The following is a 26,018-nucleotide window of genomic DNA, read 5'->3' on the forward strand; positions in this document are numbered from 1 at the left end:
GGAATCGTCTATTTGATTTATTGCGCGATGCAGCGTGGAATTTTCTCCTTGCCTGTAAAAATAGGATCTTAAGTTAGTGATTTGTTTTTCAAGTTGTTTACCCAGATCTATTAATCCTCTTCCTCCAAGGTGGCGGGGAAGCATTGTTCTTTCAGTGGCACTTCGAGAGTAGTGGTTGTGCGTTTTAGTAAGTAGGGTCCTCACTTTTCTTTGTAGCCTTTCTATGTCTGTCCTACTCCAATTAATGACCCCAAAAGAATAACTAAGAGCTGAACATGCGTAGGAGTTAAGTGCCTTAAACATATTTTTGCTGTTGAGATTGGTTCTCAAAACTTGTCTTACCCTTTTCACAAACTCGTTAGGCAGTTCGCATTTCATTGTTTGTTGTTTAATCGTTTGTGATTGTTTCATCCCCAAGTATTTGTAAATTTCGTGTTCGCCCATGGCCTCGATGGTCTGGACATTCTGCATCTGATATTCTCCTGGCTGAATTTTTCCTCGGATTATATTGAGAGTACGGCATTTATCTAGTCCAAATTGCATGCCGATGTCATTGGAGAACTCTTCTACTCTATGCAGCATTTGGTTTAGTTGGTTTCTAGTTGCAGCCATTATTTTTAAATCATCCATATACAGTAAGTGATTTAACTTTGCAATCTCGGTGTTATTATCTCGGATGCTAAACCCATAGTTGGTAGAGTTAAGACGGTTCGAAAGAGGATTCATAGCAAGGCAGAACCATAATGGGCTCAGTGAGTCCCCTTGGAAGATTCCTGTTCGAATTGGAATGTTGTTTGTACTTACTGTGCTTTTACCCTGTACTTCGAGCTGGATCGTTGTTCTCCAACTTGTCATAGCGCTCTCTAGAAAAGACAAAGTATTACCATCAACTTTATACACTTTTAATATGTTTATAAGCCATTCGTGTGGCTTTCTTATAGTCGACGTAGGCAGTAAAAATATTTCTCTTGTTGTGATATGCCTGGTTGTTGATGACAGAGTCGATAATAAGTTGTTCTTTACAGCCCATAGACCCTTTAGCGCATCCTTTTTGTTGTGCGGCTATGATGTTGTTTTTCTCACAGTGTTGATAAATGCGCTGTGTTAAACATGAAGTGATAATTTTATACAAAGTAGGTAGGTACGTTACCGGTCGGTACTTAGACGGATCTTGTGTGTTGTTCTGGTCTTTAGGCAGTAGATAGGTTACTCCTTGCGTTAGGAACGCTGGCATTTCCTGTGGGTTAAGAATAACGTGGTTAATTAATTCTGAGAGTTTAGGATGCACACTCCGTAGTTTCTTTAGCCAAAAGTTATGAACTCCATCTGGGTCAGGTGATTTCCAATTATGCAGTTTTTGGATAATCTGGTTGACTTCCTCGATAGTGAATGGTCGATGTTCCATCTGGTTATATTTATTACTATTTTGTTTCTCTTCAGTAACCCAGCTTGCGTTGATATTGCATGTTGTTTGAGTTGCAAGTTGTTTGGCCCAAAAATCTTGAATTTGTTCTTTCGTGGGGTATTGCTTATCTGGGTGATCTGATTTTGAATTTAGCTCTCTATAAAATTGTTTTTCGGCCTTTTCAAAACGAAGATTGTCACGTTTTCGGTTATTACTGGTCTTGTATCTTCGTAGGCGCCCTGAAAATAAGGAAAGTTTCTGTTTTAGAGTATCCAGGCATTGTTGAGCTGTATTATTTTCTGGTTCATGCCGAGTGTGGATGTTGTTTCTCTGCAAAATTTCATCAACTTTCTGTTTTAGTCTATTTGTTCGTGTACCCCTCAGATATTCTGTTAGTTGGCCGATATCTTTTCGAAACCTCTGAATTTTTCGTTGAAGTCTGGTCTCCCATGGCGGTATCGGGAGCTCGGTTCTTGCAGAGTCATTGTGGATCCTTATCTTAATCTTCATGGTTTTAGCAACGGCAGTTGCTGCGCTATAAACTAAAAGGTGAAGAGATTGCATGTTATTAATATTTAAAAGATAAGGTGGAAGAATTTTGGTGTTTAAAAGTTCCATAATTTGACCTAGTTTTTTTGAAGAGTTTACTTTTGGAAGTTTGGGTCTTAACAGTGGGTTGGTTCCCTCAAATTCTAGCATCGCACGTGCCATGATTTCCATGGGTGTACCACCATTGTGGTCCAGGTTGTTCTTTTAGTCGCCTTTTACGACAGGCAGAACGTACCAGGAGGCTATTCTACCCCGGCCCCCCACGGGGATTATTATTATTATTATTATTATTATTATTATTATTATTATTATTATTATTATTATTATTATTATTATTATTATTATTATTATTAACATATTATATCCCCACATAATAAACTCCTTTTTAAAAAAACTCGCGAACAAGCTCGAGTCAAGTCTTACAAATATGTCTGGATTAATAATGGCAATATTTTAGTGCGAAAAATGCCTGGAAGCAATGTCAAGCAAATAAGAAGTGAGGAAGATTTACTTACTATGTAGGCTTTTTTTTTTAAATTTAACTTAGAATTGCGGCAGTGATATTTTCTTAGCCTTAATATATCTTATTCACGTGTCTTTCATCTTTTTACGAAAATGTAAGGGGCCTAAGATCTAAAACTCAAGATTTCAAGTGTAATTTACTTTCCAATAACTTTAATTGTATCTTTCTAACAGAAACCTGTTTGAATGCTGATGTTTTTGATTGAAAACTCTTCGATGGTTACCATGTTTTTCGACGAGACCGACAACAGACTGGGAGCGTGAAACGTGATGGAGGTGGATGTTTAATTGCTGTGTCAGACGAATATACTGTTGTGAGACGTTCAGAGTGGGAAAGTGATGCAGAGGATGTCTGGGTAACGATTTACGATTTTAGCTGAAAATCATAACCCTAAATTTAATATTTTTTATGACATGCTTAACTTTTTTGGTCTTTTCCAAATGAATAATCTCAAAAACCAAAATAACCAAATACTTGATTTTAATTTTAACCAACTATTTAGTGTTTTGTCAAAATATTAAGCACTGTCAGCTGCCTTTGGTCCAAAAGGACCCCCATCATAAATCTATGGAATTTGGTATTTGTCTTTCACCTGTGGATAAACTTAATTTCAAGAATAACACTAATGTCCATAATTTTAAAAAAGGTGATTACGTTGGTCTAAATTTGCATCTTGATAATTTTCATTGCGAAGACATTTTTAAAGATCATATTATAAATTCATGTATAAGTAAATTCCATGAAATTGTAAACCATGCAATAAATAATTTAATTTCTATAGATTTATTTTGCCGCTCTCTTTCTATGTTTAAGAAGAGAATCAGAGATCCTTGTTCGAATTACCAAGAACACAAAATTATAAACTTAGCACTTTATTGTATTTCTGCTCTTGTATTATTTTTTCATTTTGTATTAGTTAAGTATACCTGAAACACTTTGTAATTTGTGGATGTTCCTTTGGGTTTCGGCCTGTTAACATCCTATTTCTTTTGATAAATAAATAAATAAAATATATAAATAAATTGCACATAAAACATTCACTTTTTTGTACGGTAATCTTTAAAAGAGTGAACAAATAATAAATAAATCTTTTAACATGTTTGTAGAATATTTGCATGGAAATAATCTAAAATTTAACCGAGAAAAGACAAGCGCAATTGTTTTCTGCTGGGAGTACAAGAAACAATTTAGAACTAAAGTTATAGAATGTTTATATGTTTCTGTAATTTTAAGAGAAGATGAGAATGTTATGTTTTTTAATGGACCGGTAATTGATATTTCAGGCCCCACTTGGTGAGGTTGATATATTTTAAATTAAGCACTTTCTAGCTAAAAAAATATATTTGCATAAATTAAACAAAATAAAATAAGAAAACAGTTTACTAAATATCAGATCATTTTTAATGTAACTGATTATATTTTTTACATGTCTTAATATTATCACAAAGAAAAGACTGTAAAATATGCAAAATCTTTGGCGTAATTATTTTCAACCTACGAATATTTAATAAAATTTATATCTGTCACTTTAAATTGGCGTAGACGCGTAGGCGTATTTCTCTAAATTATAAATATATAATATTAATAAGAAAAATTGACAATTTCAATATACATCCCACGTTCGTTCTTAGCGTAAATTGAATATTACCGAAAAATTATTACAAACTTTGCTAAAATAAAAATGTAAATAACAAAATATGTGAGAAAAAAAATACGAAAAGTTCATTAGCAATCAAGAAGCTTTTATTAAATGTAAGAAATCGATTACTAACTTCTCTATCCTTGAATATCTTGATTTTACTAACACTTTTAAACTAACCTCCGATGCGTCCAATTTTCACCCCTACATGTAGGGTAATTCGAGGAGAGTTGGCGCATCAGGTGAGATGACGCAGAAGCCATTTTGCCGTATCGCTTAACATGCATTTATTTTAACCGTATGGCAGGGTACCTTTAGACACGCCATTAGATTTTAAATAAGTTGTTTTTGCTGTTCGGTTAATTAAGTGGGTGATTTTTTCAAAAATTATATATTTGTGCTAGTCCAAAAATATTTTTATTGTGTGGAACAACATAGTTTTTAGGTAAGTTATGTCGTATGTATATTTGGTTTTTGATTATTTTAGGATAGTTTATTGCTGTTTAAGTATTCCTAACCTCAATTGACCACGCTATTATAAACCGGCTATTTTTAATTTATTGCGCCAACTCTCCTTATATAGTAAGGTCAGTTGGCGCAATTACTGATGAGGTGAGTCGACGCAGATTTTAAAAATGCTCCTACTTAAAAAACTATATTTTGCTCAATCACCAATAATCAATTTAACTGGTTTGTTATGCCTTTCGCCTGTAATTAATTATATTTAACTTTTTTGCAGACATGCCTACACAATATAAAAGAAAAGGAAGCGTTTCTAGGGGCAAATGGTCAAAAGAACAGTTAGCTGCTGCAGTTGCTGCCATAGAAGCGAATGAAATGGCGGTTCGTGAGGCAAGCCGGACCTTCAGTGTTCCAGAAGCCACTATACGCCGTCGGCGTAAAAAAGGGGACATGCAGTCTAAGAACTTGGGACCCTCGTCCACGCTGGGAGAAGAAAACGAAGCTAAAATAGTAGCATACATTAAAAAGCTTCCAAAACATGGATTTGCGCCTACAAGAAGATTTGTTCGTTCTATGGCATTCAACCTAGCGGAGCAATTAAATATACCTTACAAGTTCAATAAAGAAGCTCGTTTGGCTGGATATCCCTGGCTTGATTCTTTTCTTAGAAGAAACAAGGGACTTGCGATACGCAAAGCTGAAGCGGTTTCCTCAGCTCGTGCATTGGCAATGACAAAAACAAACGTTGCTTCTTACTTTAATCTTCTTGAAAATACATTAACCGAAAATGGTTTAATGAATGAGCCTGGGAGAATATTTAACATAGATGAGAGAGGCTTGCAATTAAATACGCGTCCTGGACATGTTATTGCTGCAAAGGGCTCCAAAAATATAGCATCAGTCGCATCTGCTGAGAAGGGAGAAACCATTTCCGTTATTGTATGTTGCAACGGAGAAGGCACCTACATTCCACCAACCTGTGTTTTTAAAGGCAAAAACAAAAAACCCGAATTTGAAGATGGGATGCCGCCAGGTTCTTTAGTCTACATGTCAGAAAAGTCAGCATATGTAAATAGTGAAATATTTTTTAAATGGCTTAGGGACCAATTTAAACCACGGAAACCTCAGGGAAAGTGCTATTGCTGCTTGATGGACATTCCTCCCATTGCAGTAATGTAGAAATGCTGGAGTATGCTGCTGAAAATAATATTATTTTATTTTGTCTACCTAGTTACACCACGCAGTTCTTGCAACCATTAGACAGAGGATTTTTTAAGTCTTTTAAAGCTTCCTATTATGATGCTTGCAATTTATTTTTACGAGCTAATCCCGAAAGACGCATTACCAGGCTCCAATTTGGACAACTACTTGCTTCTGCGTGGGAAAAGTCTGCAAACATAAAAAAATTCAGTTTCATCGTTTAGAGCAACAGGTATCGCACCTTTTAATCCGGATGTTATTTCTGACTATGCCTACCTGACAGAGGAAAGTCTACAAGACGCTCCACAGGAAGTTTCCGATAATAACACGGACATTAACAAAATAAGCCATAATTCTCCGGAGCCACAGCCAGGTTGTTCTCATTGGTCTAACCCAGATACCATTACTCCCGGAAAAATGCTAGACCAAATATCTCTAGTACCAGTGGCGCGTACTGTAGAGACTGTAAGAAAACGAGTCAAATAACTGGCTAGCATTTTAACGTCTGTTGAAAATATCAAAGGCAAAAAGGATAAGGCAGAAAGCAATGCAAAAAAAGGCCAAAGTTCAATGTTAAAGGGAAAAAAGAAAGGTGCTAAGAAAAAATGCGTATCTGAGTCTGAATCTGACGACGATAATAATGAAGTTACCTACGACGATTCGACGAGTGGTGACGATGAATCTGATATCTGCGTTGGTTGTAAAGAGGAATACAGCAAAACAAAAAAAAACAAGACTGGATACAGTGCATTCAGTGTATGAGATGGATGCACGAAGAATGCACAAAATATCTAAATTTCTGCGACTTGTGTAGGAAAAAAATAGCCCAAAAAAAAATTCTTTGTTACCAATAGATAGCCAATAAGACATTTTTCTATAGGAAAAAATTTATTACTAAAACAGATCAGAGCCCTCTCGTGTCTAATATGATTGAAATTAAAATTAAAGGAATTGAATTTTGAAATCAGATATGAAAGAGGCTAAGAAAACTTCGTCACGTATTGACATAAACGTGCTAGAAAAAATAAGACAATAGCCTCTAATACCGACAATACAGTTACTAATCTTGCAACGTTTAATTTCGCTGATTCTGCATTCAACGAAACGTATAATGAAATTATCGCCGAAGCTCCTGACTCTAAAATAATGCTGTAGACCATAGAGAAGATGACACCGACAAAAAATATTTAGCAGTCTCTGAACTACTTATAAATTTTTTTATAGTTTAATTATAGAATTCAGAAATAAACTCTTGCATAGATATACCAAGCCATTTGAGAAGATATACCATTTTATTAGAGTCGATAAGGATAAATTGATGTATAGCAAAATATTTTAGCAAAATCCTAAAAAGATTTTATCTTGTATATCCCAAATTCTGAATTAAAATATAAATTTCGAAAATTGAATTCAAATACTGCGCCAACCGTACTAATGTAAAGCTTTACATTTCAAATATTGTCTTAACTTACATTTAAAACCTAGAGAAACAAAAAGACTCAATTTCAGAACATTATCAAAATAATCATAATAGCATAACTAAAACAAAAATATGATTGGTCTCAAATGCCTGAAACCATAACAACCCTTATAGTTACAAAACAAATACAAAAGACATACGTATAAAATTCATTTTGAAGGTGCACTATTGGCGGAATAATCATTTAAAACCCTACATCCCGACCTATTCCAATGTTTAAATTGTAACTTTTTTAACATTTATCAATTTTTTTCTAAATATGCTAAAGCAAGTTATATTTTAGTCTCTCGTCATAATACATCAAATAAAATAGTCGTAGATCAAGGATCGGAGTTTATAAACAGATTATTTAAAAAAGTCTGTGAACTCCTTTTATATAGGCGTTGTTTTGCGGTGTTATTTAAATAAGTTGCCCAGAAGAGAAAAATATACTTATGATAGATTTTGTATTAAATAAATTAAAGTTTATAAGAAAACAATTAAAGACAGTAAAATTCGCAGTCTTAAAATGATTGAACACAATGTACTGTTATTCCGAAGATTTGCTTGCTGTGGCTGGCCAGCCTCTTCTTTGATTCTTCAAATGCTCAGAGGACGATGCACCTTTCACTATGGGTTTAGTTATAAGTATGACCTTATAATTAGTGGTAATAATTAAATCGATTTGAAATATAAGGACTTCCGTACACGGCAATTTTAGATTTCGAGAGACAATGACAATCATTTTCTTTTGTCCAAAAATATGCAAACCATTTTTTTGAAATTTTCGAAACAGAATAACGAAATTTTAAGGCCTAATACACGATAGGATTTGTATGAAGATTTATCTTATATGAGCAAATTATATCATATTAGTTTAAGCCAAATTAAATTAATCTTTATGAAACCGTATTGACATATAATGAATACCTTGTGTGGAGGTGAGAGTAATAAATTTATGAAAGAAAAGGGATAATAAAAATGAACATACCATAGGCTGTTGATTCCCTTCGATATACTTGAGCTGCCCGTCATTCCCGTTACCGGCCGATATTTTGATGACTTTGACAAGGTTTTACGGGATTAGTTACTTAGTTTGAATACTAGTGAAGTATACACCAAAAAAGCGTCGAATACACGAAAATGGTTCCCTTTTAAGTGCTTGTCCACTCCTCTCACGTCTGGTTCCTCGTTCATTTTTAGAAGGGGAATGAGGAATTTTGGTGTTAGCGAGCAGATATATTTTTAGATATAGGGGTCATTCAAAGTTTACTTTACTTCATTTAGGTCATGCTAATACCATTACTGAACACCTTGTATTTGGTAAAATTAAACATTATTCAAATAATAATAAAAATGAAAGAAAAAGTGGGTCGTCTACGTTTGTTGGTAACAACCCGACTCCTGGTAACTCCAAATTTAATCACCCCATTACACTCTACACTACTTGAAAAACTAAAAACACAAAAAATATAAAATTCTGGAGATTGTTCCCACAAAATTTATTGATTTTAGTCATATTACTGTATAACGAAAATATTGACATTCCTACAAGTTTTTCTCTTTTTTCTTTAATATATGGACCGCTAAATTGCTCCTCAATGAAGGAAGGAAGGAATTTACCAACAGTATACTGAAAAAAGAAAAACGAACTAATACCCTTTCACAAAAAAGTGTTTAAACCGACCCATAAAACCTAGTTCAAAAACAAGTTCTCTTCCTTAACTATCCAGAGGCCAAAGTATCTATGAAAAAAATCCCTATAGGCATAAAATAAACCCATCATTTATACCCACAAAACTATATCCGGTTTTATGACGTTTTACGCCTTCCGATTCTCATTTTCCCGCTTTCTATGATTTCAATCTGCTAGATGTAAGTTCCTCTCAGACATTGCTTTTTGGATGCCTACTACCCAAGGTCGTTGTAGCCTTCCTCTCCTTCTCCTCGCAGTTAGCACCCAATTGAGTATTTGTTTGGGGAGTCTTCCTTCGGCCATTCGCTCGACATGCCCATACCATGTTTACTACCTGCGTTCGATTTCTTCTATTATTGTTGTCTGTACTCCCATAGTTTGTATAATCTGGTTAATGAATATTTTTTCCAGTCTGCATTTGCCAGCTGCTCGCCAGAAGTCTACATAGTCAACTGTATGGGTGTGAAACATAAGAGTTGAATAAATCCCACAAAACTTCAAAATCAAACAATACTTTTGTTGAACTTTCTAAGAAAAAACTAAGAAGCAACTGATAATTTTAAAAAAATGATGAGATTAAAGGAGGATCCCTTTTACGGCTCTTTTTACTTACTTACCCTTTTATTCTCTTTACGGCCTCAACGTGGTCTACAGTTTCATCCTCCTTCCAATACCACTAGCATTCTAGGTTGTCGGCAATATCTATGGTGTGAAGATGACGCCGTAGATGCCAGTGACCGGTTAAAAGACCTGTCATTAGCCAGATTTCACGTCTCTTTAAGCGCAGTCTAGTGAGACATGCAGAGGGTCTACTATATGTGCCTTAGCCGGTCACCATGCCAGGTACCTTCGTCCAGCTGCAGAGGGTCCACTTATCTAGCAGACTCCTTATTGATGCAATAGCTACACATTTCATTATACCAATTATAGATTCAGAGCCTACCCCCGTTTTATCCCACTCTAGCAAACGAGTCCGCTTCCTTGCTTCCAGGCTAGCCTGAGCGGCCAGACACCTAGCTAATTCCTGCAGCCCACCTTCACCAGCTACTCTACGACCTTTGTGCACTCCAGTACGAGCTTGAAGCTCACCTTCCTAATAAAAGACTGTACATTTGCAAAAATAAACAATAATTATCAGGTTCATATATTAACCTATAATAAGGCTCTCCTATTTTGTACAAAAACCCCTAAATCTATTTTTGAAAATTGTTTTTACTTGGTCAAATACAATTTATTATAGTGTTCACACATAAAAGTAACTGCAATGTCTGTAATTTACAATGTGTGTAATTGTATATTATTGGTCAACATAAATATACATAACATATATATACAAAACAGTTAGTGAGCGTGATAGACAAGGCAAATGTCTTTTCGAAATCAGGGGTTTACTCTTTGAAATGTGGGGATTGTGACGCTGTATATATTGGCCAATCTGGAAGAAAAATTTCTACACGCGTTAAAGAACATGTAGCGTTGTTTGAGAAATTTAAAAAAAAAGACGTCCGTGATACAAAGTCAGCGTTTGCGAATCACCTGTTAGCTTCCACACATCACTTTTCTCCAGAGGTCGGAGCTGAAATACTTCATGAATGCCCTAAAGGGAAAAAGCTTGACCTTCTGGAGAGGATGGAAATTACTAAAGCCAAGAAGAGTCCTGTTCTTGTCTGTGTTAATGACGTATTTAATTTTGAACCCAACCTTATTTTTAATAATCTTATTTAATCAATTTTATATATACATAATCTCTTCCAACTGAAATAAGTTTAATATTGTGTTAGAATGCCTTGGCTTAACAACAAATGTTTTGAACTTCTCCTCAGTGTTCCGGTAGCCCATAGGTTATAGTCTCTGGCTTGTAAGCTTGTTGTCGCGGGTTCGATTCCCAATAGGTGTGATATTTTACAATTTCTTTTTTTATTTTTTGGTTCTAAATAACTGTATAGTCATCCTAACCTTAAATGTATGTTTATTTACTGTTTTGCCAACGTTAGTGGCTTTTTAAGGTTTTAGTCTTTTTAATGTCCTCTTTTTCTTTCAAGACTAATTATTATTGTTTTAGGCCTGATGATGCTCTGAATAGAGCGAAACACGTGTAGCTTTAAGTAAATGTTGTGAGACCGTGACTTTGTGTTTTTCATTGTTTTTCGTCTGTTGTATAAGTCGGTCTCTTTGTGAAAAATGGATGAGATTTTCTTATAAATATACATAATCCAAAATTTTTCTAGTTCTCCCCCAAATATAAAAAATAGGTTCCCTAGGATCTTACCAAATTTTTTGAGGGTGTATTAAATGCTTGTACAACTCAAGCGAGAGAGAGAGAAACCTGTCTTCCGTATTAGGGGTAATAGGGAAAACTCCGTCAATAACTTGTCACTGCAACCCCGACTACGACTCGCGACTCGACTCACACACTACATCATGGCCACAGTGACCCAACCTTACTGTACGGCAACTGAGCTCGACTGCAAAAACTAAACTTCGACCATGTGACTTTTTACTAGCTTGTTTTACTTAGTGGCTGTAAAAGTGGTCAACAAGTGCATCTTTCATCCAAAAGGTATGTGAAAAAGGCCTGAGATCTAAGAGCCTGACATAACCATAGGAATTTATAGGTTATATTTATGGTTTTAGCGTTTAAAAGTAACCACTTCAAATTGATTGTTTTATGACCTGTGGGTTTTTCTAGGGATCGATGATGGCCTTAAAATTGTAAACATACACCAAATAAACATAAATACATCTTGATAACAGAAAAGACTTTGTTACAGCCACGTAAGTAGTATTTCTGTGTTATCCCTTGTACTTATAATAGTTATTATAGTTGTTTTTTATTTGTGAAAAAAAAAACATAAAGTGATTCCCTTAATTAACCAACAGGACAGCATCAACGAGGTCGTTGAAACATCTTAAGCGAGGAGCAGTTATGTGCATAAACTAATCCCTAGTACAGCATATCTAAGCATCGATTTGCAACAAAAGCAATATCAGCATATTTTATGTTATATTTTTTTAGGAGATTTTTATAATATTATGTTAATCGTTGGCATAAAGTCGTATCGAAATGTACTAATTTTTAACTTTTTTTGAATACAACTTTTTTTAAGGGCATTCGGCTGAATTCGCGACTGTGAATTTGCCAATTTGCTGTATTTTTTGCATATTACTTATTGTTTACTCGTCGATTAAAGAGACAGTAAAAGATTTCTCTGAAAAAACAGCATTCATTTATAAATTAAACATAAAAATTGTAGCACTCTTCTAACTTGTAAGCAAAGAGTTTTAATTTATAAGAGTGGCAATAAAATTGCATATCGTCATTAGTACCTCGTTAAATTAATGAAATACGCAACTTTGTAATTAAAACCTCTTTCCTTTTCAATTTTGTTGGCAACCTGCTGTATTTAAATGATCATTTACTTTTTTGCTATTAGGGGGATTTTTCTCATTAATGAAGGAGAATAGCAAAGCTTTTAAATGCTAATTCTGTAGCAGCAATATTAAAATGATAATAATTGTTTTACATTTTCGCTTCAAGCGCGGTGGTTTGGAATAAAGGTGACAATAGAATTGTAAAAAAGGGCTTTTAAAAACAAAGGGATTGTACGTGTTTTTCATTTAAAATGGCATACAATTAGAGCCCATTAATATTAATTAGTGTAATGATCTTAGCCACCGGGAATATACCAGCTGTTCTCCGTCATTCGGGAATCATCCCGCTGACGCAAGTGGCGGGCACGCGTGCAACATCTCTGGAGAGCCTCCGGTACGGCTCCGCCAGCAGTCATAATAAATGAATGCATGTATTAAAGTGGACCCTATAAGAATAAAGTTACCTCAGATAAAAATAAACAACAAAACGAAACGCCTACTTATAGGTGTTTTTTGGTACATATATGTATTATTAGGTAAATGCCCGACCTATTACATCGAAATGTTACAGCGTTACTCGTACGCCACCATTCGCCCCCGGACTATAAGCAATCGAATGACCTCGGTTCGTCGCGCTGTTTCTCGTGCTCGTGCGTCGACGCGTACTTCGGAGAAAATCGTCTGGCTCTCCGAAGTTTCTGAGGAGTTCGAGATGATCGAATTCGATGGTTGCTGGTATAATATAGAGGAGGATTGTTTGGCGCGGAGAATTTATTAATTAAGCAACGTAACGCAAAATTTACTCACACCGCGCTCAGTATTTTAGGTTCGCTTGTCTTGTTGTTTTTCGTAGTGGTTGTAAAATCTTGTATTTCGTGCGTCAAGAGATACTATTTGTCATAAAATTGACCAAATCAAATTAGTGTTAAAGATGAATGGAGCGCTGGCTTAAAGGTGTTGCAAAACATGTGGTTCGCTTGGATGATGCGTCCAATTCAAATCAAAGTGATATGACGGCGTTAAATTCTAGTTTTATGGTTTCAAGTTCAAGTAGTAAAACATCTAATGATACACAGAAGGTGAAAAAACGAAAGTATGACGAATCATACGTTAATCTCGGGGTTGTTGATTCCAACGGCTCACCTCTTTGTATGTTGTGCAGCAAACTTCTTCCTAATAGTTCGCACCTGCTAAGATGCGCCGACATTTAGAAACTGTACATCCTGACTTCAAAAACAAAAGTAAAGAATTCTTTCTATGTAAAAAAGAACAATTATTAAGAAGCCAAAAAACTATGACGTATGCGACTCAGACTGTGAATGAAAAGGCCACGGAGGCATCGTATTTGGTTAGTTACCGCATTGCCCAAGCAGGAGAAGCGCACACTATCGCTGAAAAGCTAATAAAACCATGTGTGGTAGACATAACAAAATGTATGCTCGACGAAAAATCTGTAAAGCACCTTTCTACAGTGCCGCTTTCGAACGATACAGTTACGCGCCGAACTCATGGATTCAAAACCCTTTTTCATCTAAATTACAGAAGCCTGAAAATATGTCAAATCAGATCGATGAATCATTTCTAGAAATGACATCGGATTCAAGCATGAAATAGCAGTAAATAAATGTTTCTAGTCGTGTGTAATAAATTAGTTGACTATTTTTGTGCATGGAGTGTTTTAATTCAAACATAAACGAACGATAGAAACGCTACATTATTAAATTGGTGGGTCTGGATTTAAATTAAAGCGTATTCATTTTAATTAAATGCAAATTCCTGATTAGTATCGCCTGACCACAATTCAATTAACACTAATATAATTATATTTTGAAAGGGCATTTAAAATATTCACAAGCTGATATTTTCTTTATTTCTTTATTGAGATGGTAATGGCTAGTTAGTAAGTATGGTTATTTGGTAGCGGGATGAAAAGTTGATATCAGGTTAGGAATGTTCAAAGATTTGGAAAGAAATAAATTGTTGATCTTATTTTTGTCTTTCGGATAAAAAAAACAAAAATAAAAATGACTATTAAGTCAATATAATATAACAAAATATCAGCTCGTTGTCTGTCTTCATCAGGTACCTCTTTTCAACTTTGTGTTAACATCATGTTTAAAACATTTTTTAATATAATGTGTAAATATACAATCTAATCTATCTAAATATACAATGAAAAAATCTCGCAGTACAGTTATGTTGCCGTCAACGTTAATCTATTTTTTTTGACTCGGCACAACTCAAAGTATCCATAAAACCAACCTTAAACAAAAACGATATATTTCTTTAAAAAAAAGAACTTTTTATAATAATTCAATAAATACAATAAATTTTCTCTTCCAATGGTGATTGGACTAAAAAACATGTGTTGTGAAGAAATTTGCCAGACGGTCAGCAATTCAGGTCCGGATTTAAGATTTTTGATGTCGGTTTTACGGTTACATATTGCAATTTGTCAAGATTTTTACTTCATATTTAGGTTTTTTTATAAATGGGCGTGTATGGTGTGTTTTTCTTTGTGAAATGTTTCGTAGCGAATAGACGTATTTTAGCACGCTCCACGCATTTTTCATCCTGTTATTGATTTATTGTAAGAAGAAAATTTTAAAAGTCAAATATTTCTGAAAGCAACCACTTGAAAATCATCCTCCTAAAGTTGTGGAAACGCACATCAATTGACTACCAAGTAATTAGTCTATTAAACGTTGAGCCAATCACAGATTAATTTACCATATTAGAGAGGTGCAGCAGTATGGGACGTAACGACATTACCTCTGGACCTAACACGAGAAGTGCATACAAAACCGATGGAAAATCTGATGACGATTTGGAAAAGTTGATTAGGAAGGTATGTGAAACCTTTTCTAATGAAATAAAAAGTGAATTAAATGAAAAAATCAAGAAAATAGAGTCAAAAATTGATCAGTTCTGTGAATCCCTAAAAGTCATTGATGCAAAAGTAGCAAGTAATAAAAAAGAAATTACTAAATTACAGTTTGGTGTTGACCATTTAGAGCAAAAATCAAAGGCTAACTCTATACGTATCTGTGGAATTGAGGAAGCCGATAATGAAGACCTATCAGAGATCTTAACTAGCCTTTTCTCAGATAAATTAAATATAGAAATATCACAAAAAGATATTGACTATGTCTTTCGATTAAAGCCAAAAAATCGTAAGACAAATGCACCAGCCCCAATAATTATAAATTTTGTAAACAATATGATGCGGAATAAGATTTACTTAGCGAAGAAACAATTGAAGAACACTACTGTTTCTATTTTCGAAGACTTAACTCGACTTAGATATAACCTATTAATGTCAACCAAGGAAAAATATGGAAAAAATATGGCATGGACGGAAAACGGTAGAATTTTCGCTTGGAATGCTACAACGAGAAAGAAAATTGCAATCAATTTGTTAAACACGGAGGCAGCGGCGGCGGAGGCTCTCTAATATTAACACTGGTCAGGTCCCGCTCATTGGCTATTCAAGGTTGGAAGCATGTATTAGGTATTTCCAGGTAGATACGAATAATAATAATAGAAATTTTTGTAAAAAAAAAAGAAAAAAAAAAAAATTGCAATGTATTTCACGCATCTAAACCTAAAATGGTATTTTTGCCAATGGTAATTGTAAAGTATCGGTAAATATACATGGTGATATACACTAATATAAACTTAAATAATATGCTAAATTAATTTATTCTTTTTACTTTTATTTAACTAATCATGGGAGTAATGCTTGTTTTAGTTGCATTGGGTAAATCATATATAAAATAGAAAAAAAAAAAATAATAATTTTTATACTATAGATGAATGCTGTTATAGACTATCATAACGAACTGAGCAATTATGCCAATGTTATAACCTCAGATATTAGTCCGATTGAGTATTATTCTGATGAAAATGATCTACTGAACTTCATTCATATAAACATTCGCAGCGCTGGTAAAAACTTTGAAGAGTTTTTGGTATTTGTTAAAAGCCTGGGTTGCACCTTTGATATCATTTTATTAACCGAAACTTGGAATATTACCTGCTTGGATATTTTTAAAATTTTAAATTATGAGGTATTTTATTCTGAAGGAAGGTTTAATCAAAACGATGGAGTGCTTGTCTATGTCAGAAAGGGTATATTGGTGGAAAATGTTGTTAATATCAAATATAATGAAGTAACTTTTACACATCTTAATTTTAAATTTAAGGAAAACAAATATCAAATATTTGCTCTATATAAATCACCTGCATCGGATACCACTGCTTTCTTAAATGACCTAAACCATTTATTATTGCAATACAAAAATAATGAAGCCATTTGTATTTTTGGGGGAGATATAAACTTAAATTTGCTTAGCGAAAATGTAACAATAAATAACTATAAAAATATTTTAACTGAAAATGGTTTTCTTAGTTATATAAATAGACCTACTAGAGTAACATCAGATTGTGAATCCTGTATTGACCACTTTTTTATCTACTATCCCAACAAAATAAAAAATAAATTGACCTTTTTACCATTTATACTAAAGAGTGATGTAACGGATCATTTTCCTATTGCACTGAAACTACAGAAAATTGATAACAATTCAAAAAAATCATGCGATAAAACTTTTGTTATATCTATAGACTATAATAAATTAAATAAAACTCTGGAAGAGGCAAACTGGGAAGTTGTTTACGATAAAGACCAAAGCGAGGAGACATATGAACTTTTTCAAAATATAATAAAAAATGCTATACAATTGGCAAGTACAAAGGTAAATATTACATCAAAAAATAAAAAACTAAAACCCTGGATCACATCTGGTTTAATTAATTCCATCCGACACCGAGACAAATTAAAAATATCTTATCTAAAAAATAAAAATAATATAACTCTGTTGAATGAGTATAAGAGTTACCGTAATATTTTAAATATGCTAATAAAACAAACAAAAAACTCGTACTTTCAAAAAAAGTTTAATGAAACTAAACAAAATCCTAAAAAAATGTGGAAAATTATAAATGAGGAACTGAATACTAATCAAAATATGAATAAAAACAAAATATCACTTAGATGTGAAAATAACACGATTCAATCTGATAAAAAAGATGTAGCAAATATTTTTAATACATTTTTTATAAACGTAGGAAAAACAATGTCAAGTAAATTAAATTGTAATAAAAAAAATAAGTTTTCCCGCTTAAATTGTACCACTATGTTTTTAACGCCTATTACTGAGGATGAAGTTCTAAAAAATATAAATGCTCTAAAAAACTATTCTGCACCGGGGTTAGATGGATTAAAGAGTACCTTACTTAAGCAAATACGGAATAATATTGCAAAACCCTTGACCCATGTTTTTAATTGTATTATTTTAACAGGAATAATTCCGAATGAATTAAAGAAGTCAGTGGTTGTTCCGATATATAAGGGAAATGACGTGTGTTCTCCAGGCAACTATCGCCCAATATCACTTATTAGTAATATAGCAAAAATACTTGAAGCTTGTATACGCATTAGGTTTTCAAAACACTTACAGAAAAACAACATTTTATCTCCCAACCAATATGGTTTTAGAGAGGGTAAGTCAACTGAAGAGGCACTATTTGAGGTAACAAATCATATTTGTAAAACTATTGAAAAAAATCAAAAACCGTTAGCTATATTTTTAGATTTGGCTAAAGCCTTCGACTCGGTATCACACGATATTCTACTTGATAAATTAGACGACTACGGGATAAGGGGATTAAGCTGGACTCTTATAAAAAATTATCTTACTGAAAGAAAGCAATGTGTTAGGGTGGAGGATGAGTATAGTGTTTTTGAAACAATAAATTGTGGTGTTCCACAAGGTACTGTACTGGGGCCTCTTCTATTCACCCTCTACATCAATGAACTTCTTTTTCTTAGTACATCTGGAAAACTTGTATCATACGCGGACGACACTGTTTTGTTGGTAAAGGGTGATAACTGGGCGAATGCTGTGGAGAGAGCAACTTCAGATTTTGCAATGGTTCGTCGGTGGCTGGAAGAAAATCGTTTAGCAGTAAATATTGAAAAAACAAAATTTATGAGTTTTAGCATTCTCGATAACCATCAAATTAATACAGATGTACTAAAAATACACACATATCAGTGCATATTAAAGGAGAAGCCATGTGCTTGCATGGAAACCTTAAGTAGGACTCCATGTATAAAGTATTTGGGTATTTTTATCGATCAAAATATTAAATGGAAAAAACATATAGAAAGTATTAATATAAAAATTCGTAAACTAATTTTTAAATTTTATCATCTTAGAAATTGTATGCCTCTCCACATTTTAAAAATGTTATATACATCCTTGGCTGAATCAGTCATTAGATATGGAATATCAATATGGGGAGGATCATTTGCCAGTACCATAAATATTTTAAACATTACTCAAAAATACCTTTTACGAGTAATTTTAAGAAAACATCCCAGATACTCCTCAAACCGTTTATACCAAGAAGCGCGCGTTTTTACAATACAGCAAATGTATGCTAAGTCAGTGCTAATATTTGTCTATAAATATCCTGATTTGCGGCGACCGATAGAGAACTTGGGTTGCTATACTAGAAGCCAAGCAGTGCATTCTGTTAGTGTGCCTTTTCTGACAAAAGCGACTACTCAAAGGTTTTTAACATACCTTGGCCCAAAATTTTTTAACCTTCTTCCAAGTAGTATTAGAGAAGTTCGAAATATACATATGTTTAGTAGAGAAATAAATAGGTTGCTTCATGAAAACTTTGAAGTTTTTGCTACGGTGTTGCGTAGATAATTATTTATTTGCAAATTAAATATAGGGTATATGCAGCTTTATCAGTATATTTGTGGTTAAGATCTGTTATTCTGACTAGGGCGATTTAAATCATTAGTTCATTTAATCATTATTTTGGTTTATTCTTTGGTTTTAATATAGTTAGTATATAGTATAATATAGTATATAGTATATTGGTATATTTGGTATATAGTATATAACTTTAAGTGAATTGTGAATTATATATATTATCTTCTTAATTACTTTTGTTTTGTACACACACAGATTCTAATCTAGGTGTACATCTATTTATACTTTTGTGAGTTTTGTAAAATTATTGTAAATTATATTGCTGCTGGATTGCTGCTGGAATATTAAAATTGTACCCAGAGCTGATTCATTTAGTAAACAATAAACAATTATACTTACATAAGTTCAAAAACAAAACTTTCTTTTATAGTTATTCTTTTTTTAATTTTTTTTATTCGCTAATGATACCACCATCTTGTAACATAGCTCTAGTAGTGAATTCCTGCATTCCTCTTTATCCGCTGGTCTTCGAGACTTTAAAGAGTGATTCGATTCAAATATGTTACCCTTTAACTTCAACAGAATCAAAATTTTGTACTTTGAACATCACATGGAGGAGCAATTAGAGACCTTACAATTATTACCAAATTTCTTGGCCTCATAATAGATAATTATTAGAAATTTAAACAACATATTATAAGTTTGGCAAAAAGCTTCAGCTTGTTTTTCTATAAGGGTAAAAACTAAAAAACTTGGATCAACTATTGGAAAGATGGTTTGGAAAGGGCTAATTAAGTCATGTCTTAGGTATGGTATAAGCTTACTAGCTATAGAGTACTAGCAACTGTCTTACCCAACAATTTTTTATTCTACAAGAACGTATCTTCGTTATGTATGTGGGGTTTAACCCACAGAACCAGGTTGCTACATAATGGAAGTTGTTGACAAACTGTTCAAACATCGACATAAATTTGTAGTATAAATTTATCGAAAATCCGCGTTGCGTCACGCGTCATTGTAATTTACAGGTGACGGGCTGTTAGATCGACCAGACTGAATTGTTCGGATTAGGAGTTTCGATAGCGCTTTTAGCTTAAGTGTACGTGCACACAGGACGCGATTACGCGATGCGGTGCGATTAATACAAACCTCTAAAATCAAAAGCAAGCGTTTAAACAGCGCGCTTGTTGCTGCTTTAAGATGCGATGCGATGCAACGCGATCTCGCGCGTCTGATTTTCAAGCAAGTTTGATTTTAATCGCTTGGGTCCTCACGCTGCTAGTTATTGTCTAGTTATATTGGTCCGTATTTCGTGTGGTATGGATGCAGAAAAATTAATAAATGCAGTCCGAGTGGGTCTTCCACTATGGGATCAACAAAACAAAGGCTATAGAGATCGGGACAAAGTTGAGAAATTATGGCAGGAGGTAGCTGCAGAACTAAACGTTTCAAGTAAGTTAAACATAGTGTTTACATACTAGTTTATTTTATATTTAAAAAAAAAACAATTATACAATTATCTTAACAATTATTAATCTTCAACAATTATATTAGTGATATACATTTCAAAATATATACGATTATATACGATTTCAAAATATCTCTTAATTCATATGCTTATTTTGACGCTCTGTTGTTTACACGTGAGGCAGGCTGGCTGATCATTTTACTGCAAGTTTGTTCGTGATTGTTTATATCATAATCATGGATTCCTTCTCGGTATATTATAATATTGTGTAGCAAACAAGCGCATTTAATTATGATTTCTGCTACGGAAGGGTCGGTCTCTATTGCTTTCGTTAATATTCTCCACCTAGCTACTAGAATACCAAATGCACATTCCACACCTCTTCGAGCTCTGCAAAGCCTACGGTTGAAATTCTCATTTTCATCTGTGAGTTACCTTCGAGAAAATGGTCGTATTAGGAAATGTGTCAACGGATATGCTTCATCTCCAATCAAATAGAACGGGAATTCTATGTCTGAATTAGGTAATGTTGTTGTCTTGGCTAAATTAAAGTTTTCATTTTTTAACAAAGCATATGTTTGTGATGACTGAAAGATTTCTCCATCGCTTTGTTTTCCATATGCACCCACTTCTAAGGTCAGAAATTTGTAGTTGGCGTCAGCCACAGCTTGTAAAACGATGGAAAAATATGGTTTATAATTGTAAAACATTGTTCCTGAATTCGCCGGACATTTAATTCGTACATGTTTACCATCAATTGAGCCGACGCAATGAGGCAAATTCCATTTATTCCAATAGTCAGAGGCGGAACGACTAAAAATTTCTTTTGTCGGGACCGGCAAATATGTAGCAATATAAACTTTCCATATTGCTTCGCATATTTGTTAAACTATCTTTGCCACAGTTGAAACGCCAAGGCGAAAAGAGAATGCTAGGCTTCTATAAGAGGCACCTGTCGCCAGAAACCTGAAAAAAGGAGAATCAATTAGTGTGTTATTATCACTAAGGGCCAGTTCTACAATCATGGTATAAGTTTATTTTTAGAATAATTGCTAAAATTACAATTGTCTCAACAATCGTTGTCATAGTAATTATTCCAGGAAAAAAGTTATACCATGTTTGTAGAACTGGTCCTTAGTGAATTATCTGTAGTGATATGTTAAGAGATATGTCAACATTCTACTGTTAATTTTTAACTAATAATTGATTCATAAAAACAAGATTACTTTTTGAAAACATACAATTTTATTCTTTTTTTTTTAGAAAAAGCTGCTAAAAAAAGATGATAATATTTATGAGATGTCTTCAGAAATGAGCTGAAGAAGTTGCCGAAACCTAAATCTGGAGACGAAACTCCTTCAAACTTTACTTTACGTAGTTCAAAGTGGACTTACTTTAAGATTTTATGGTTCCTTAATGATCAAATGACTCCGAGACAGCTAACTGGCAACTTACCCACTGATGATAACGCAAGCCAACTAAACGAAGATGTATTCAATGATCATTTATTTCCTGATGACATCGACGATGAGACATCTGTTACTCTGGATGAAAGAATTGAATCAGAATAACTATTATCTGATCACAATAACCAAACTATTGTAACTACTAGCTCAGATAAAAATGTATGTCAAGAGCCAACTGACTGTGGGCATCCGCCAAAACGTCCTGCAAAAAGAGCAGCTAAAAGAAAAGAAGACTTTGATATTGAAGAATTTTTGAAATTAGAGCAACAAAAAATTGACGTTTTTAAAGCAAATAATTCCGTTTTATCGACACAATCTCAGATTACTCAGGATTATGACTATCACTTTCTTATGTGTTTCCATACACCGCTAAAAAAAATGCGTTTTGAAACAAAGATGTGGTTTTGTCTCAAGATGCAGGAACTGCTTTACTAAGCCACAGTGAACGAGCACCATGTTGAAAATATAAGTTTTGCCAATAATATGCCAACTCATCAGTTTCAAATGACACACACTTTTGTGGCAACACCATTGGCTTCACCCGCTTATTCCACAGAAACAAATAGTTCTTACACAATTCTCCCCTAAAGAAAAAAGACATATTTTATACGTTTACATTTCTATTTGTTTATTTTTCTAAAATAACTGTAACGAATTTGAAATAAAATATTTTAAGTACTCACATATATCTAAGCATTTTTTTCTTACCTTAACGTTACGGCAAGGCGTTCTTTAACGCTGATTGGAACCCTCCAGTTTGTTGTCATTTTTTCCACTGTAGTGTTATACCATTTTCAATAAGTATGAATGTTTCCAAAGACATTCGGAAATATTCTCGAAATTTGTCAGGATATAGGGTTAATTCGGAGAACAAATGATGAAATTCTTCGTAGGTTAATCGTTCACGATAAATTTCATGTACCCATTTCTTTTTTTTACTTTTCATTTTTTTTATATACATATATCGTAAAAATGAATTTTCTAATAATAATAATTCCATGGTAGCTGGAACTGACGCAGGCAGAGGTTTGAAAGTTACTACGCTTTTGTTTATAGCCTTCTATTAAAACACAACCAAAATATAGCAAGTAATCAAAAACATAGTATCTCATAGCAAAGCTTATCGCTTAATCGCATCCTGTGTGCACGTACACTAAGGGTCTTAATCTGCGTCAAAATTATTATCAACTTGTTTCATTTCATTTTATTTTCTCTGTTGCTTCTGTAGCCGGTAGTGAACGTTGGCAATATTTAGGTTTAACATATTCAGCCATATAGAATAGTCCCTATTATTTTGCTTTATATATTCTCTAACCACGCCAATTAAAAGTAATTTGTAAGGTGATTTTTTATACGAGAATAAGTTAAAACTTAATAAACTTTGTTTAGTTATATGATATCTTTTAAATATAAAATCAAATTTTAAAATAATGGAATCTTCTCTAGCTCAAAATGTAGCAGAAATTTTTGCTACTTTTTTATTTTACTCCAAAATTGTTTGTTTGGTTTCACACAATCGCAGGAATTTCAAACTTGCCTTAATGTCATTACTAATCACGTCAGCTTAATAAATTTTAAAACATACCTAGTAGCTTTTATTATTTTGGTATTTAATAAGATTTAAATAAGCTTATAAGTATAGGGTAGCCAACTAAGAATGCTAGGTACTGTATCTCGGAACGTACTCATTGCAGAGGCTTGCGGTAAATAATATTATGGTTAAAAATTAAATTGTGGCCCTAAAAAGGATCGATTTAAAAGAAAAAGGTTTTTAATGCCTCCGCAGATGTTCAAAATATCGACCATTATGCTGTATCCATTCTTGAAACCTCTCATGGGTAGATAGAGCTTCAGTTACGGCTCTGGGTATATTCCTAATTGCATTGCGAATCTGGTTTTTCATATCTTCTCGGGTTATAGATTGACTCTGAAACACGATGTCCTTTATTCGACCCCATAAATAAAAATCAAGACAAATCTGGTGACCGTAGAGGTCATGGAAAGAGACTTTCTCTTTCCATCCACCGTTGTTGAAAAACTGCATTAATGTGCGTTATACTGCGGCATTCTGAAGACATTCAAAATAAACCGCAAGCAAATCCACAGCTTCATCGTTCGTAAAACGCATTTGACAATTTGAGGTACATTTATTTTTTGAATAAATATTTGTTTTTTTTTTGTTTCCATGGCTTCCTTCCATGGCCTGCTAATAATTACCAAAAAAATTAAGTATAGGATTTCCGTATAAAATTTTCTTTTCTCCTAAATTTTAGGTTAGCAATAAGATATCGAGATGCGATTTTGCATGAGTTATCGCATGAATTATTTCGCATGAATTATTTTCGCGAGCCTGTTTGGGCATCATGTAGCTACTTTTTCATAACAAAAAATCCTATCAATGCATTTAATTTTTTTAATAAAATTTACTTTTTCTATCGGAATGTTCAAAAAAGCCCTCTGGCGGCGACATGTGGACCTTCGAATACTAAAACAGATAAAGCAACAGACTAAGCCATTTCTAAGATACAGGATGTTTTTCACGGAAACCTTTGTTTTTTACGGATACCTCCCTCCACCACTTTATTTTTAAAAATACAGCAAAAACTGTCAAACAAAAAAGGTTCAGATTATCCTCTACTTTAAAGATCAAGTATTTTTTGTTAGGTTAATATATCGAAATTCACAAAAACTTTACTTTTTTAGATTCAAGATCGCAGTTACGCTACCTAGCGGTATTTTAGAAACTTAAAAATATTTTCCCTTGACCATTTTGGTAACAATATTTTTTACTGCAAGCCTCTGCGATAAGTACGTCATGAGATACTTAGTTACTCCTAGCATTCTTAGTTGGCCGCCCTATACATATTTCGATTTTAACACCAATGTCTAATTTATAAAATAGTAAAACTAAGTTTTGGTCAATAAGCAAAATGTTGATCGATAAATTTAGTATTGAGCTACCATTCACTATGGCTATTCGTTCTGAAAAAGGTCTCTACCATAGGAATCTTTTGTAAAGAATAATAATCGACACAATGGTATGAATTTAAATGATTTTAGAATGGTAATAAAAAGACTTTTCAGAATTCGAGTAACTTTTAAGAAAAAGACTGACAGAAGGTAAGTTAATACATAAAAGTATAGTTTCACTTCCTAATCAAACTTGCCAGTAGAAAGCTTATTAATATGCAAACACCGTCTTCATCTATGCAATCTAAAACAACGATGCTTCTTTACTCATAAATGAATATTTGATGAATGAATAAACTGAATTCCTAGCGGATATTCGTCAAATGTTTCGGCAAATTATCGTTAACCCTGCCCACACTGATTATCAGAGAATTGTTTGGCGCTTTTCTAAAGATCAACCTATAGCTGATTACCGCCTTCTCACGGTAACGTATGGACTAACATGCGCGCCTTATTTGGCTATCAAGTCATTGTTTGTTCTGGCTGAAGAGGAAAAGGATAATTTTCCTGAGGCCTCGCAAATTATTTTAAATTCATGCTATGTTGATGATCTAACTGGAGGTTCATCAATAATTGAAGATTCTAGAAAACTTCAAAAAGACTTAGTACTGATGCTGCAGAAAGGAGGGTTCGAACTTCGAAAGTGGTGTAGCAATGATCCTCGCTTGCTAGCTGATTTACCCCCTTCTTATTTGTATAATGAGGACATTTCTCTGAATTTTGATTCAGAAAGTCCGCTAAAAGTTTTAGGTCTTTATTGGAACCATTCCTCTGACGTGTTTCAATTTTTCGTTAACTCTGTGGATAGGGGTTGTACTAAACGCCTATTGTTATTTAATTTGGCAAAAATTTTTGACCCACTGGGCTTTCTTTCACCTTTAACGTTTCTCGTCAAGTTTTTAATTCAGCGTTTGTGGAATTTAAAGTTGGATTAGGATGCAACGCCGCCAAATGATATTCTTAATCTTTGGAAACAATATGTTAGAGATATTTCAACCCTTTCTAGCCTCAAAAT

This window comes from Anthonomus grandis, chromosome 10, assembly GCF_022605725.1.
Source record: "Anthonomus grandis grandis chromosome 10, icAntGran1.3, whole genome shotgun sequence".
Taxonomy (NCBI): domain Eukaryota; kingdom Metazoa; phylum Arthropoda; class Insecta; order Coleoptera; family Curculionidae; genus Anthonomus; species Anthonomus grandis.